This window comes from Pimephales promelas, chromosome 9 (genome assembly GCF_988280905.1).
Source record: "Pimephales promelas chromosome 9, fPimPro1.hap1.1, whole genome shotgun sequence".
NCBI classification, from domain to species: domain Eukaryota; kingdom Metazoa; phylum Chordata; class Actinopteri; order Cypriniformes; family Leuciscidae; genus Pimephales; species Pimephales promelas.
The window spans coordinates 36,052,706-36,070,625 of record NC_142777.1 but is presented as its reverse complement, the minus strand read 5'-3'; positions in this window follow the sequence as shown (position 1 = coordinate 36,070,625).

Sequence of the window (17,920 nt, the reverse complement as noted above, 5' to 3'; positions counted from 1 at the left end):
ACATGGTAGGAACGTTAATGGTTTTATAGACTTACCTTAAAATTTACAGTAATACTGCATACTGATAAAATGTTGATTTACCAACCTTTTATAAAACTGATATCTGTTTTGAACCCTTGCAATACACTGATAACCATAGTTATTTCAACAAAAATACTTAAAATGGGAAGCGTCACACAGATTGTGGCGGGAAACACACGTGAGAAATCAAAACAAACTGAAAGTCAAAAGAGCCTAATGGTGACAACCACAGCGTTTTCTGTATCATTTACATATAGTACTGATATCAGAACACTACATGTTACATTAACTTAACACACACTACACAGTTTAATTTTAACAAAATTACTGGTATTTTTTCTAATGAATCGAGATGAAACACTATTTTATGGAGAGTTCAATAAACATCAACATAAAATCAAAATTGACCCTGTTTTTTGTTGTTGTTGCTGTTGTTTTGTTTTTGTGAATGATGCATATTCAAAACTTTGTTATTACTATCAAGATACCATTGTAGTTTTTATTTATGTTTTTTTCTGCTTATTTTAATTTGTTAATTTTAGTAATTTTGTGCATTTTGTCAAAATTAGCAGTTGTTTGTGTTTATGTTGTTATGTTTATTTTTATTTTAGTTTTAGTTAAGTACATCAAGTTAAACTACATGGAAATGAAAAATTTTGCTGATTTATAAAAAAAATATTTATTTATAAAAAACGTTTCTTGTATTTTATTTGACATATATTTTATGTAATGATTTAATGAGATGAATACTTTCTGTTGGAAATCAAGACTATTGGTTAACATTAAAATAACTATTTAAACATTGTTTTAGACTCCTATTGTTGGTAATGCAGTCATTATTGTTAACTTTACGACAATAATAGCAAACAAGGACAGATTGGGATAGGATTGACCTTCAGTCTCCACAGCTCAGTCAAAAAGCCTCCTCATTACATAATTTTTTCTTAAAATAGGCAGTTATCTATTCTACACATCTAAGATTATTGTATCTTGTACACCTTTCTCACATGAATCAAGTCTCTAAGATCTGCTAGTTACAGAGACTTCATCTTACCAGAGGTTTTCCATTGTCTGCATAACAGGAGAAAGTGTTGCTCAACCAAACCTCTGCAGATCCACCATCCTGCGTTCATCTCTGGTCAAACCAGTGGCGGCTAGAGCTTTTCAAGAGTGAGGAAGCATAGATATCACAGATCAATAGCACAATATGTACTGAGATTTATGTATGTATTGTACACTTACCTAAAGGATTATTAGGAACACCTGTTCAATTTCTCTCTAATGCAATTACCCAATCAACCAATCACATGGCAGTTGCTTCAATGCATTTAGGGGTGTGGTCGTGGTCAAGACAATCTCCTGAACTCCAAACTGAATGTCAGAATGGGAAAGAAAGGTGATTTAAGCGATTTTGAGCGTGGCATGGTTGTTGGTGTCTGAGTATTTCACAATCTGCTGTTACTGGGATTTTTACACACAACCATTTCTAGGGTTTACAAAGAATGGTGTGAAAAGGGAAAAACATCCAGTATGCGGCAGTCCTGTGGGCCAAAATGCCTTGTTGGTGCTAGAGGTCAGAGGAGAATGGGTTGACTGATTCAAGCTGATAGAAGAGCAACTTTGACTGAAATAACCACTCGTTACAACCGAGGTATTCAGCAAAGCATTTGTGAAGCCACAACACACACAACCTTGAGGCGGATGGGCTACAACAGCAGAAGACCCCACCGGCTACCACTCATCTCCACTACAAATAGGAAAAAGAGGCTACAATTTGCAAAAGCTCATCAAAATTGGACAGTTGAAGACTGGAAAAATGTTTCCCAGTCTGATGAGTCTCGATTTCTGTTGACACATTCAGATGGTAGAGTCAGAGTGAGAACATGGATCCATCAAGCACACACACACATATCCTTGTAAGCCATGACCATGACCCCATTTCCCATTCCCATTGCAACCACAAAAACTCATAAGTTTTCAACACCTCATTTCTCAACAATCAGATTATTCCCTATTCTCCTATTCATTCCCTGAATAAAAAAAAAAAGATTCATTTTCTCTTTGTGTGTCTCATTCCAGAATATTCTTCCAGAATTCTGTCATACTCCGAACAGTTCTGTAGGGTTTCTGATGGCCTGCAGTATTCCAGAACTCTCTCACCATTCCGTTTTTGTCACTTTCTAAAATTCTGCCACATTCCAGACGACTGCCGGCCTCCATATCCCTGTCACATCTTATATTCCCGACTCACTCTGAACAGAATCTGACAAACTTTGTGGGCATGTGTGAATATGGAAAAATCCTATCGGTGACACTGAAGAAGAGAGAGTGATGGAGGAGGTGTCATCTGATTCACACTTGTTCTTTCCCATCATTCTGAAAAAAAAAAAAAAAGGGAATGGGGAGAGAGAAACAGATGGTTAAATCTTTAATATATATTTTTTGATGTATGTATGTACAAAGTCCTTTTTTTTCCCCCAGATACTAAAGACATTTTCATTAAATAGAAGTATTTGTTATGGTCTCAGAGATATTGGCTTTTGTACTTTGTCTGGAGTTCAGATTAAATTAGAGTTGACAAAGGGCCGCGTGCTGCCGGGGGGTCTGAGGGCATCTTCTTGACCCAGGCCGGGCCACACCGCACGGGGCGAGAGGGAGCTCGAGCAGCCCCTCCAGATGGAACACGTTACAGAGACGCACTAATGAAACGCAGACAGACATCAGGCTTCACGCCCGACTATTCTAACACTGCTTAATTTGTTGGACAAACGAGAGCACTCTCTCGCTCGCTCACGAATCTCCGGGGGCAGGGGTAAACATTCAAAGGTCGCGAGGTGGAGAGTGGCAACACTTTAAAGCCAAGGGTTACGAAGGGATCAGGAACACGTCTAAAACAATATGCAGAAAATTGTGCTTGATCCAGTTTTAGAGCCTCGACAGTAGTTTAGATCGCAGCTGTGTTGACAGTGGAGACCTGCGCCCGCCGTCAGCAAGCTGAGACAGACTGAAAGAGATCCACGTAAAGCCCCTAATCTGTGGAGTGGGAAGTGATTGTGGTGGAGGAGCTAGTGAAAGGGGCACGTGTCAACACACACACAAGCGCACACATTGGGGTTCCCTCACAGAAAATCCTCTGCATTTTTACAATTTCAAAATAAAACATAATTTCGTGTGATTTATAAGCTGTTTTCCTCATGGGAACCAAAAAGGTTTCAGGTATTGCCATCTTTCTGGGGACATTTTATCCCCATAATGTAGGGTTTACCAGGACACACTAGGGGTGGGGGAAAAAAATCGATTCTCGATGCATTGCGATGCGGACGTGGACGATCCTGAATCGATTCACAAATGTCAAAAAATCGTTTTAAAAAAAAAATGTATATGTATTTATAATAACGTAATATTGACGGAACGCGAAAGACGGAACTCTGAAGCGCGGAAGTGCAGTGGCGGGACCGTCTGTGGTGTGCACATAACAGAGATGAGATGGCACGCTTGATCCAAACACCTTCCTTGTTAGGTTAAAAGCTGACGTGTGGAAATATTGTGGCTTCTGAAGTTGAAGGGGGAAAGGAGCTGGACAAGAGCCGCACTAGTTGTACGCTTTGTGGAATAAAACCAACGATGGAAACACGACAAATATGATAAGCCATGACACCTTTCCAGCCAGAGGAGGAAAAACACTTGGCTGCACCAGTCGTTATATTATTTATTTACTACAAGTATGCTCTTAGTTCAGGCACACATTTATTTTCCTGGTCGTTCTTTGTAATGTTAATAAAATATATTGTGCATTAATTCTTTATGGGTCATTACTTTGTACTTTTAAAGCAAAGTATTTATAGTCACACACAAAAGATTCAGATAATCGATTTGTAACATTATAAATGTCTTGTACTTTAACTTTTGATCAACTTAATTTATCTTTGATGAATAAAAGTATAGATTTCTTTTTTCTTTTGCCAAAAAAATTAAATAAAAATTCTTACCGACTCATTAAACTTTTGTTTAATGTTACAAAAGCTTTCTATTTCAGATAAATGTTTTTTTTTTTTTTTGAATTTTTTCTCTGAATCGGGTGCCCTTCAAGTCCCCCAAACTTGCTTCAAATATTTTCAATTGAAGGAAATCACAAAATACATTTTAATGCTGTCAATTAATAGAACCAGGTGCATTTGCATTATAATGCAACAAAATTGCTTTTGAAAAAAAATGTAAAGTTAATAAATTTAAAGATAATGAGTTGCCTAAGTAGTAGACAACAAGCATGTTTGCATGTCCTCACTAACCATCATTATATTTTCAATGAATATCAAACAAATAAAAAGTGCAATTAATACCAAAATGTTGCTGCTACTAATATAATCATATGTTGGTCTAGTGTATTTTCGTTTACTGTTGTGAAATGGAAAATCAATAATCGGTAATCGAGAATCGTTAATAATCGAAAATCGACTGTAATCGAATCGGGACTTCAATAATCGTAATCGAATCGAAACGGGAAATCAGACAGATTAACCACCCCTAGGACACACCCACATAAATACATTGTGCATTACATTGATCAAGAGACAGTGAAGACTTTTACAATTTTACAAAAGACTTCCACCGCAAAAAAAATACATAAATGCGATTCATCAACGCAAACAAGACGTCAAAAAATTGTTTTCAACGTAGTTTTTTGAGCAGCAAATCATCATAATGAATAACAGGCAACCTGTCACTCACATGAGATCAACCAATAGCAAACAACAACCATCCAATCAATTCCAGATGGATATAATCAAGTTCGCGATGCCGTTTCACTCAGAAATACATTACGATGGGAAAAGAAAAATTGCAACTTGTGTTTCATGCTGACTTTAAGTTCCTCATGCCTGGTCAAGCGTCATGTCTGCACTTGCGTACCTGAGTTTGTTTTAACCTCATTCTCCCTGGTGATTATAAGGTGCTTTATTGATGTGACTAATGAATGAAGCCGTAGCCAAGAGTAATTACACAGCACATTAAAGGCTTTCATAAACACTAGAGTTCCTCTTCTGCAAAGCAGCGACATGATGGAGAGGTGAGGAAACAAAAATGTGCTGAAAAAAGAAAAGGAATAAGGCCATAACCTGAAAGACGAAGGGGAAAGTGAAAAAAAGGTGAGGAAGAGAGAGAAAAAAAAACGACATCCAGAAAAGTCAGAATCCAACACAAACCACATCTGCTCTCGCCATCAGCATGCCTGAAAACCTGACCTCATATTCCAAATATACACAATCATACCATACACCTTACACTCCTAAACACACACACACACACCTGCAACACATGCCATCGCAATCCACACACACATGCATCCGTCTCATAATAAACACACAGAGCATATGTCAAGACAATCTGGAACACGTTGACAATTCACACACACACACAAACACACATTTCAAACATACACTCGGGGTCACACAGAGGAGACGTCGCCCGCTTCTGGTCCAAGGGCATTGGACTGATCTGTAAAGTGTTATAAATCGTTTTTAAGCTCGGCTCTAAATGAGGTGGTGTAATTGATTTGCTGAAAGAAACGTGAGTGGCTGCTCATCGTGGCAGGATTTGTTCACTCCACTGCCGATGCATTCGATTAGCAGAGGATTGTGCTTGGTCTGAAAGGTGCTGTCAGCTGTTTCACAAGCTTTCGATGGATTTAGCACATAAGAGAAGTCAGAGACGCACCGAGCTTATTGGCTAAGATAACATTTTCCACTTGTACGCATGGAGTAAACATGCATTTCGCATCTGCATGGCATGTGGATATTTAGATATTTCGTTTTTATTAAAATTGAAATGCATGTTTCCAGTAGCTTGAAAAGTAGAGCTTTGGCGCTTGCAACGCAAAGGTCGTGGGTTCGACTCCCAGGGAAAGCAAGAACTGATAAGAATGAAAAATGTGTACCTTGAATGTACTCATTTAAGTTGCCTTTAAGTTGCACTTTAAGGCCGTGTGTCCACCAAAGCGTTTTTCCACGCGCCTGGTGTATGTTTTTAATTGTTTTCAATGGGAGCGCCGCGTTTTTTTAAACGCCATGAGCGTACCGAGGCGCTGAGCGTTTTTTTCACGCTGAAGCGCCGAGCGCCCAGTGTTTTTTACTGGTCGCTGGGAGCTGAAAAATGTTCAGCTTTAGATAAAACGCAGCGCTCATCACTGTCACTTTTTACCCAGCCGTCCAATCACAGTGGACGAGGGGCGGGACTAATACCACACCGACCAACTGTCACAACATTCAACTGCTGCGGATATTCTGTATCATAGCAACGAAACGTCTCAATGGAAAAAAGCTGCGCTACCAAAACGCTCTCAAGCGCCCAAAGCACGGCGTCTTCAGGAGAGCGTCTAACGTTTTCAGCTGGATAAAAACGCTTTGGTGGACACTGGACACACGGCCTAAGTTTTAAGTGGCAATGTAAGTTGCCTTGAATAGAAGCATCTGCAAAGTGCATAAATGTTAAGTGTGATTGGATAGAGACAGTAGGCATGCAAAATCCCAAATTCTGCTTACAGCCTATCTGTAAATGTGTTTTCGGTGATCTAGGGCCAGTTGCAAGTTATAACCTTTAGCCCCGTTCACACCGCCAGCGACATGATCCCATTGATTTCAATGGAGCGCTGGCAACTTCCGGCGACACGAGCGACAGAGTGTGGGCGTGTCAAGCGACAAAAGTTGAGAAATTTCAACTTCATGCAAATGCGATTTTCGCGAGAGACAACCAATAGGAAAGAAGACTTTCACGCATCACTGTCTCGAGTGCAGGCAAGACAAAGAGTTCGAGGACGATTTCACTGTTTTATAAGATTTGACTGCAACCACATAGATGGATAATAAAATGATGCATGGAAAAGAAACAGTCGACAGTCTCAGTGAGTTTAATTCATACATTTAACGTTATCGTTCGAGTGTTTTAATTTTATGATGCACGTTTAGCACTGCTGCAATTTCCCCTGCCTTACGTTGACTATAAGGGACAAGAAAATTGATTATTTGTCAAATTCGAATGACGTTTTAATAATTTGACAGTATGAGTGAGTTTAATTTGTTGATTGATCGATCGTTAATCGAGTAAATGATTTAATCCACTGAACACTGCTGTGGTAATAGAACAACACTCCCAACAGCATACTTTTTTTTCAGCCTTAAAAGTCATTTCTTCCAAGTCAAATTAAAATTATATAATTGTATACATCACTTGTGACGGTATTTTGTATAGATATGGCCAGACGTGCAGTCTTGGTAGAGCGACAGCACTACGAACGCCCACAAGCAACTTAACTTTGATTGACAGCTGATAACGGGCTGCGCCGAGTGGAATTTGACATGATCTAACACATCATACCACCTCTGTATCCTTTCTGAACATTTTCATTTTGTATTTCTCAAGATTTTTTAATATGGCGCCGCCCATAACCAGCCTCAAAACTGTTCTTCAGAAAGTCTATGGGTGACATCACAGACGCTTTGTCCATATTTTTTACAGTCTATGGGTTAAACAAGCTAGCTATTTGAATACTGAGGTTTGTATCTTACGTTTACGTCACCATGAACTCAAAATTAACAACCCACCCCCACCCCTACCCATATCCACCCCCTGATGCCTAACCCCACCCCCAATACAACCCATCTCCACCCCTTAGATCTGGACTCCGCCCCCTGGATCTTGTGTACTGCATGAGGTGCTACTGGAATAAAGTAGTTAGTTACAAAGCCTCCAGTGTCGACTTTAAATGTCAATTTGGCTAAGAACTAGATGTGTATTTATATCTAGATTTTAATGGGTAAAAGTGTGATCTGATAACTGAAAATGCATGTTAATGCTCGGTGTTTCTTGCCGTTTAGAGTCCAGTCCTATGGGTTTGATTTCTCACAACACCTATTTCACTGATATATTTTAAGTAGTGCACATATTCAAAGCCTTTCAAATATAATGATTCTTTTCCATAACTTGAGTTGTCAACATAAGTTTATAAACGCTTTAAAATAGATGATTTGCGAATTGCTACTGCTTGTGTCCTTGATTTCCTAATTCCCTGATGCCATTATAATGAAATGGCAGAAAGCTTAAAGTCAGCAATGAAGTTGCCATAGGAAGTTTCTTCCTTATAGTGATGTACTGTATATCCGAGTGAAACGGCTTCTTGAAGAAAAACAAATGCAGTGTGGGACTTGATTTTGTCCGTGAGGACTTGATTGGATGGTTGTGGTTTTAATCAGTGGATCTCATGCGAGTGACAGGTTGCCCCACCCTCGCGCCATTAAACGCATCATCAGAGAAGAGATGACGCAGCAAGAGAGGGGAAGTTATTTTGATTAAAGGCAATGAGGCACGTGAATTGTAAAAAATGATGTGTGTGAATGAGTCATGTATAATAAATACTGCAATATTCCATTTATAAATAAAAAAAAAATAAAATAAAAAGAACTGTCAATTTTGATTTCATGATGACTTTAAAAATTAGTTTACAAAAAATTAGGATTCAAATGGTCCATACGATTTCCAGGATATGATAAATCTCCTTCCCGAATGCAACTCGGGGAAAGAAGCAATTGCAAGAAACATGACTTTCTTTTCCAGCTCCGTTCCAGCAAAGGACAACTGCTTCCATTTCAGCCGTGGCAGGGCAAAGCGATGATGTAAGTTTGCTGTTTCTGTCGGCGGACACATGTCAGAGTCACTCAGCTATTCAAAAACAATACCTGCTGCTAATTATACAATTACCTGTTAACCATCTCCGCCTGTGCTGTTCCTGCGAGAGGAGGAGAACGCTGACAGAGTTCCAGGATCGACCCCCTGTGCGCTGACCCCAGAATCCCTCCAACAAACACCAACAACCGCCGAGCTCCTGGGCCGCAGTGCCATACCTGTTAGTAATTGTTGGCAGGGTTTCGCTGTGTTCTCCTCCATTTAGACAAGTTCATTTGGCTTGTCACTCCATTTTCTGAAGCCAACGGCAAACATTAGAACTCTTGTGTTTGCTGGGGAATGTTGGGTCTCCGCGCCAGGAACTTCAGGAATAAATTTACTCCAGTTGCTGGTATTTGCAGCGAAAAGACGTTTGCACTTGCTAACGGAGCTTTGTGAATTAAACTCATAGCTGACATTCATTGGGCCTGGCAGCAGAAGTAAGTCACTACCTGCAAGGACACACCGCTCCTGTGAGATTCACACCAACGTCCAAACGTGCTGCCAATCGGACCGTTGGTCGTGACTCGTGTTGAACCAGATGCCATCCTTAAACCCAAAGTCACTGTATATCCCAGAGGAAGGTGCTCTTTCATAGCTCAGTAGACTCCAACAAGATGTTTCTCTTTGGGATAAATAATAATAGACACAAATGAGTCACTAGTCATCATCCAGTAAGAGTCTAGAACTATAAAATGAATTTGAAGATCACTTGACGAGAAAAATTGGAGTTCATATTGAGAACTTGATTACAGACTTTGTTATCTTGGCCAATCTGAGCACAGATTGCGACATCATTGAGATCTTGTCTGAAACTCTACACAAGCCAAATTGGAGATTGCTAGGCTCTTTTTTGCACTCGAAAGCAGGAGTTTTAATCAAAAAGTCCAAATTTTTACTCACGAAGACAAACGAGACATGAGTTAACCCATCTTACTTCCATAATGTGACAAATAGAGTGATCTAGATATTCTTCTAGATAAATATTCAGGTCAGCGCTTGACAAAAAAGTGTCTCTATACACTCTAAAAAGGCTGTGTTGTTTTAACCCAACTTTGGGTCAAATATGGACAAACCCAGCCATTGGGTTACACTTTTTAATTACATTTTTAACCCAACGTTTGGGTTTGTCCATATTTGACCCAAAGTTGGGTTAAAACAACCCAGCCTTTTTAGAGTGTACGAAAGTGATTGATGATGACATCAATTGAAATTTGGGTACCACTTTACTTTAACCCTTTTCCTTTCCTAAATAATTGCAACCAACTTTAAAATGCATTACAATATTTTCAGATTACCTGTTATATCTGAAGTTGGTTGTTTGTCATGTTTTCATGCATTATACTTTGCATTATAATGATAAGTGTAACAATAATCATTATAATGTATTGAATGTATGAATGACTTATGTGGTGCATTACAATAAATATAAATATTGCATTTAAAATACTTTTTACCGAAAACTCTTTATGGAGAAAGTCATAAAATTTTGATGAAAGACGGACAATCTTCAGGCCGTGTCCACACTAATACGTTTTCGTATGAAAACATATTTTTCTCTCCGTTTTGGCCTTCCGTCCACACCGAGACGCCGTTTTAAAGGAGAACTCCGGCGAACAATGAACCTTCGGTCTAATAAAACATCGGTACCTAGTCAATCGTTCTCTGAGTTTTGTTTTCATGATAATCGAATGTAAAGAGTTTTATCTCTAAAAACTGTTTAGCGTATAATGCTAGTAATGGGGGCATTGACTAAGTAAAAAGAAATCGCTAGTTTATACCACTAACAAGGCTCAAAATAGCCCCACACTCACACAGTAACATAATGAGGGTCCATACATACAAAACGAAGCATTGAGAACTTTGTAAGTGTACAGACCGTTTAATAAGAAGATACTTTATGAAGACAGTTCACTTTGCGTATACAGGCAGAAGCCATCTTAAAAAATAGTCTCGATAAGTCGATCCCCGAACGCCGCTCATACAGTCCAAAAGTTCGTTGAACTTCATAGAGTTCAGATCACTCAGCACGACGTTCGTGGTTTGACTTATCGAGACTATTTTTTAAGATGGCTCCTGTCTGTATACGCGAAGTGAACTGTCTTCATAAAGTAGTTTCTAATTAAACGGTCTGTACACTTACAAAGTTCTCAATGCTTCGTTTTGTATGTATGGACCCTCATTATGTTACTGTGTTAGTGTGGGCTATTTTGAGCCTTGTTAGTGGTATAAACTAGCGATTTCTTTTTACTTACTCAATGCCCCCATTACTAGCATTATACGCTAAACAGTTTTTAGAGATAAAACTCTTTACATTCGATTATCATGAAAACAAAACTCAGAGAACAATTGACTATGTACCGATGTTTTATTAGACCAAAGGTTCATTGTTCGCCGGAGTTCTCCTTTAAGTCAACAAAAACGTATTGTTTGGAAAGCGCTCTCCAAAGTGGATAAATTTGAAAACGCCGTTTTCGCGTTGTAGTGTGGACAGTGAAACCGGAGGTATTTCAAAACGATGACGTAAGTTTAGTCATGTAATCCATCTAGTACCAATAGATATTCATGTTTATCGGTATTGTGCCTGTTATGTTTTATTCATTTTTACACTGTTGCTAAAATATGTTACTTTCTATGATACTTAATATGTGCTATTCTTCATAGCACAGTACTGCAAAGATGACAGATCTTTACTTACATTTGCTGTCCTGCGGCAAAACAGGAGAGCAGTTGCGTTTTAGACCAAACATATGACTGAATGCGACCTGGACGCATCAGTGATGGTGAGATATTTTGCTAAATAAAATTATCCTGTTATTGTGCGATAACATTATTATTTATTTTCCCATCTGTATCATCTCAGTGAGCTTTTGTGAAGTTTCACGCATGCGCAGTAAAGTGAATTTAGAAGTTTCTCATCCACACTGAAACGTCGGAAAACGCCTGAAAACGCTAGTGTGGACGGAGAGCGTTTTTAAACGAAAACCCCGTTTTCAAATGTATCCGGATTAATGTGGACGTAGCCTCAGTCATTTTCACAATTAGTCCATCGGCATGGATTTACAGAAAGTAAATAGAAAGTAAGTTCATTATAACTTTATAGCTGATGCATGAACTAGTGCCACCAAAAGGAACTGCAGAAATAATGATGTTTTTCAAACAGGTTTGCCATTGGTTGACAAATAGATAGTCCCGCCCCCAAACTCGCGTCATTGGTTAGCATCAAGCTGCTCAAACAAAAGCATGCAGTGATACTCAACCGGCAAATGCCTTACAGCTGTCTCTGCGAATTAAGATGGGAAAGGAGAAAGTATTTTAACACCCAAATGATTAAAAACTGTGATTTTGTGGCATGCTATCAGTCTTGTCATATCTCTAAATATACAGGATTGACTATAACAGTCATTGAAAGAGCATCTGCATTGCTCCATGTCACCGGTGTCATGTTAAAGTCATCACATTCAACATTTCGCACTCTTCTTACAAGAACTGCAGCGCAGCAAGAAATGTAAAGTTATCCCTCATCACCAAGACAGCCGTGATGGATTCCAAACACGAAACGAAGCGCGGATTGATCTCCGAGCGCGAGAGTCGGCACCCCGCCACCTACATCGTCGCTAATAAAAACAATATTTCATCTCTTATTCTTGCTCGCTCACCCCTCAGTCTCCTTCATCTCCTCGCTGTGATATCACACACACACGTCTTGCTGTAATTAATTCCTGACCCGTTCCCTTCGCAGCTGTCCTCGCTTGCGGTACAAGTGGCTAACAGGTTCTCATTTCAAAGCGCCGCGTAAATTCCGCAGCTCTGCGGCACTTGACGTTTTCGCCAGGGCCAGTCATCAAAGACACTCAATAATGTGTCTCATACATTTACACATTGTGGAACGGTTTAGATTTAGTGAGTCACTGATAAAAGGAGTTTCAGTGTAGATAACGACTTTATGATGAGATGTGACGCGCTAGTTCAACAGCCTTTCTATCATGTGCGGCCCTAATGAAAAACACGAGAGCGTGAACTACAAGCACAGCCGATTCCAACACTGGGCTGGAACGGTACAATACTACAACACCCCCCCCCAAAAAACCACAAACCGTGTTATCACAGATCTTAATCCAGTTTAGCTGAGGTCAGGAAGGTTAACCGATCATAACCACTTTGCATTAATGGATCGTATCTATCAAGCACAGACCTTTAAAAAGACACGTGTGGTTTCCTTGTGCGGTTTACTGGTAACCTGCGGACTAACCTCACCACAGAGGGACTTTTATTTCCAGAGATCCACAGTGAATATCGTCTCTATATACTGCAGACGTTACAGAGAAAGCGGCCAGTGAAAATCTCACGACCGTGAAGGTGCGATCAAACTGAGATGCGTCTCCTGTTCGGAAGCCCAAGAGAGAACAGTTTTACTACATGTGTTTAACTCCTGTGCTGAGATGAAAATCCCTTACTTAATTTGGTGTTCTAGGATAAAAATGACCCGGAGATTGTTTGTGAATCTCTCATTATGCTATATTCAATTAGGAACTGATTCTTTGCCAACCTCATTGGTCTAAGCTTAAGTGTCTAAGTGAGGAAAGTTCACTCAAGCTTTAGATCAATGAGGCCTACGATCAGACAGTTTATAAAAGGAATAAAAAAACTAGTCCTAACTCAAAGAAAAGAATTTGATGAAGGATTTAATCCAATATTTCGCAATACCATATAGTCCAGTCATTTTATGAAAAAAAAAGGTTGCAACAGAAGCAAACTCAACTGATTTTGTATCCTCAATATGTCATGATTTAGGGGGGGGGGAAGCCCCAAAGAATCCCATTAGGGGAAAGTTTAGAAAAAGACCCAAATATATCCCATTCATTCGCATATTCATTCTTTTTCTCACGTGAAAAGGGTAAAAATGTTCACGTGAAAAGGCTAAAAATCACTGAGTTGATTACTTACATCAAGACAAACAAAAAAATGTTTTTTGAAATTGTTTGTTAACATGGACAAACGGTGCATGAACTAACATGCACACAAAAACAGACAGCAAGATAACTTGTTATTCACAAATATTAGCTCAAGAAATAGGGTAGGGCCAGCTTTATATGTTAATAAATTAGGCCCTGAATAAAAGAAATGGTGAAAAACAGGTTACAGCCTAAATTAACATTTGAGTCACCTTGACTTTGGGGGATGCACTTCTCTGGACTTCTTACGATTGAACCTGTAATAAAAAGATGTTTGTAAAGGTTTAATGAAAACTAGCAGTTAATTTCGTTAACTATTATTTCCATAACCTTAACTTTACAGCTAACTTTAGCCACTGCTAGCTCATTTGGGTGCATGTAGGAATAACATCACATTCAACTTACCAGAGCTTGTACACAAACAGTAACAACACACTCGGACTATCGCTTGCTGAAAAGAGTTATTTATTAACGTTAACATTATTGCCTTGCCGCGACATTACCAGTACACAGGATGTTATCTGTTTTTAGCAGACGGACTGACGGTAACATATTCGCGTTGGCGCTTTCGGGCCATAAAATATGCGCGCGGCACCGGGTCCGCGCTTGCAACTTAAAAATAGCCTTGTCTAACAGTCGAATATCACGTGAAATATGATATTCATACAAGGTTAAAACAAGCAAAGTAGTTTAAAAGTGTTTTGGCTTACCTTAAAGTTGTTTAATGCTTGATACCACACATCGCTTGAGAGGGTAGCCATCTTGGATATTTATGAGTTCTTTATTACAAGATCAACTTGTGGCAGTTAAACTGGACATTCGGTTATGGCTACTCCTTTGTTTGTTTGTTTGTTTGTTTGTTTGTTTGTTTGTTTGTTTTTTAAGCAAAGTTAACAAAAAGAACAAGTCAAGACAAGTAAAACTCATCTTGGATATATTTTTCAGGTAACGTCAGTTAGGGAGGCACGTCATGACGTCATATCATGTGATCGACAGTACACTTAAAAATATTGAGTGAACCAGGGGTGTTCACTCAGAAATGCTGAGGCACAAAAATATAAAAATACATATTTGTTCATACACATTAATAATTTAAAGGTGGATTAACTCAGCTATAGATTTTAGTGACCTCAGTCTTTATAAGCTTGTACTGTTCAGGCTTACGACTAATGGCATAATGAGAGATTTATAAGCAATTTTTTGTAGGCTGGGAATACAAGTGTAACAAAGACTGACAAAAAAACAAGCACAAACGATGATGAGCAGGAAAATGCAATAACATTAACATCCATTTTACGGAAAAGAACATCTTCTCTGTGTCAAAATGTCCAGAACACAACATGAGGGTGTCCCCTATTTCTTCACCACTATATTATAAATTTAAAGGAGTAGTTCACGTTTAAATAAACTTTTGCTGATTATTTACTCACCCCATGTCATCCACAATATCCACGTCTTTCTTTTTTCTTCATTTCGAGTCATTTTCGTTCGATGAATGAACCAAATGACTCCAAAATAAATTCATTAATTTTGATGAACCTTTGGTACCCAATGAAGTCCATTATATGGAGAAAATCATGTTTTCATCAAAAACCTTAATTTCTTTTCGACTGAAGAAAGAAAGACATGGACATCTTGGATGACATGTGGGAGAGTAAATTATCAGCAAAAGGTTTCAAAACCATGCATGTGGTCTTTACAGTTGTTGACATGTCAGATTGACTAAACCAAAGATCTGTTTTTGATTTAAAAAATTGTGACACTCAGAATTTACACACTTTGTTGACCTTTACCTGAGATTTACCTGAGACAAGGAAAGGGCCCTATAGCCTAGTGTTCAATCCCAAACCTATGACCAAACAATATAAATATGCAATACGCTTGACATGTAAATATCAGTGTGTGTTGTGCTGCAGCGACTATGCCTGCATGCACACACAGCTGGTCTCGGGTCTTTGTCTGACTCAGACTGTATTGAGCTGAAGTGATTGATGTTAATTGTAGAACAGAATGGAGGTATTAAACACAGAGAAACTCACAGCCAAACACATTGCCAAGACAGACTCATTAACCCACAGCTCTTCCTCTCATACCATCTCGAAGCAAGCCATCTCAAACAGAGACAATACGAGTGTGTGTGTGTGTGTGTGTGTGTGGAGCCTCAGCCAAAGATCAATAGCCCAAAGCTGCAAAAGCAAAGACATGGGCAATCAATACTGCCGCTACAAGCAGCAAGCAGGGACTGAGAGAAAGAGAGGGGGAAAGACAAGAGAGAATGAATTAAAGGGCCAGGACGAAAAGAAAAACAATCTCTACAAATCACCCTTAAAGTTCAGAGCAACAAAGCCAAAATCCAAGAGTTATGCACATAGCACAGGGTTCTCATCCTTTTTGCCCAGTGTATTTCCGTGACTTTTCCATGACCTTTCCAGTCGTTTGTGATTCACTAATAAATCATTCAGACCAATCTGTGAATCGGTTTGACTAATTCAGAGACTCGAATTCGCTCACAAATCAGACATCACAATGGCTCATGAGCAAGAACACAAGAACAATATCTAGGCGATGAAATATTTTAGAGCATAATTAGCGCAGTGTGCATTCATTATAGAAATTTCCATGACTTTCAAGATTCATTTCACACTGGAAAGCACGATTATAAAATTCCCCAATATTTCCAGCTTTACATGACTGTGGGAACTCAGTCTATTATTCCCACTGATGACTGTTATAGGTAAATAACACAAATACTTTGTGGATTTTTAAGTGTCTTGGGGCTTCACCTGCGTCTGAGTACATCAGGATCTCAGTGTGTGAGGAACTAATGAGTCCAATGTGCTGAAATCACCTGCCGTACACAACACAAGTATACTGTTCAGTTTATAATATTTGAATGGATAAAAATAAGAATGGCATGCCAGAATTGATTGTTGCACTTGGATACCTGATGTCCTCGAATGAGTTCCTAGACGCCCTCTAGTGGAAGCACGGCACAGAACACAATATAAACCGGATGTCGGAGGTGACGGACATTGGGAAGACAGGAGGGAAGTGCTCTCTAAATGTCAGGTGAATTAATAATGGTTCTTATCTGCCTCTTCTTTCCTCCTCTCCGTCCCTCCTTTCCTCTCTCTTCCTCTGAAAAACAACTTTCTTTCCAATGGCACATACTTCATGTGGTGGGAGAGGTTGAACAAGAAGCAAACATGAATGCATTTAGAGGAGAAAGTCATTGTGTGTGTGTGTGAGTGTGTTACTGGGTGGAGGGGACCAAAGGGATGACCTGCAAGTCCAAATCACTGACTAACTACTGACCCTCATGGCCCACTATTAATAATAACTGTCTTCCAGCTCACACACATGCACATGACTATTGTGTTTGAGTGTGTGCGTGGGTTTACAAGTTATACTTTGAGCTAAAAAATGTTAGATAAATAGACAAAGGACATTCTCAATTAAAGGGATAGTTTACTTTGAAATTAATTTTTGGTATGTTTTAGCTTACTTCAAGGGCATCCAAGATGTAGGTGTCTTTGTTTCCACAATAGATTCAATTTTGATATTTTTAGATCAAACCGTTCTTCTCTCATATAATGCAGGTCTATGGTCACCACCTCAAAGAGCATGCACAGCGAAGTCCAAATTAAACATGATTTAATGACTCCTAAATGTAAGTACACATTGATGGCCTAAGACACAAAACGAGCGGTTTGTGTGAGAAAACAAACAGTATTTTAGTTTTTACCTCTTAAAAAATGATATAAATATAAATACCGTAAAAACGATATAAATGCTGTTAGTTTTCTCACACAAATCGCTCGTTTCGTGTCTTAAGCTAAAACATGCTCTATTGGCTGGATTTAATGAGGTATTCAGCTAATCAGACTAGGAAACCAGCAAACTGTCTTAAGCGTCCTTAATGGTTTTCCTTAAATTTATTAAATCATTTGAAAACTGGACGTTTTGAACTTCCAGATAACATAGAAATAACGTTTTCATAGCCTAATGGAAACATTAGAGAAACGTTCCCATAACATATTTTGGTTAGCTGGGCTAGTCTTGCTTTAGGTCTCTATAAAACAACAGATGTCTAAGGTATGTAGGCTACTCATTTAGATAGTTAAGTAAAAGTGTGTGTGTGAGAGAGAGAGACGAGGAGGGGGTTCGGGGAGGGTGGGTGAGTGTTGGCTTGGCTGACCGTCTGCGGTTCTGTCGCGGTGCTGAGAAATGTT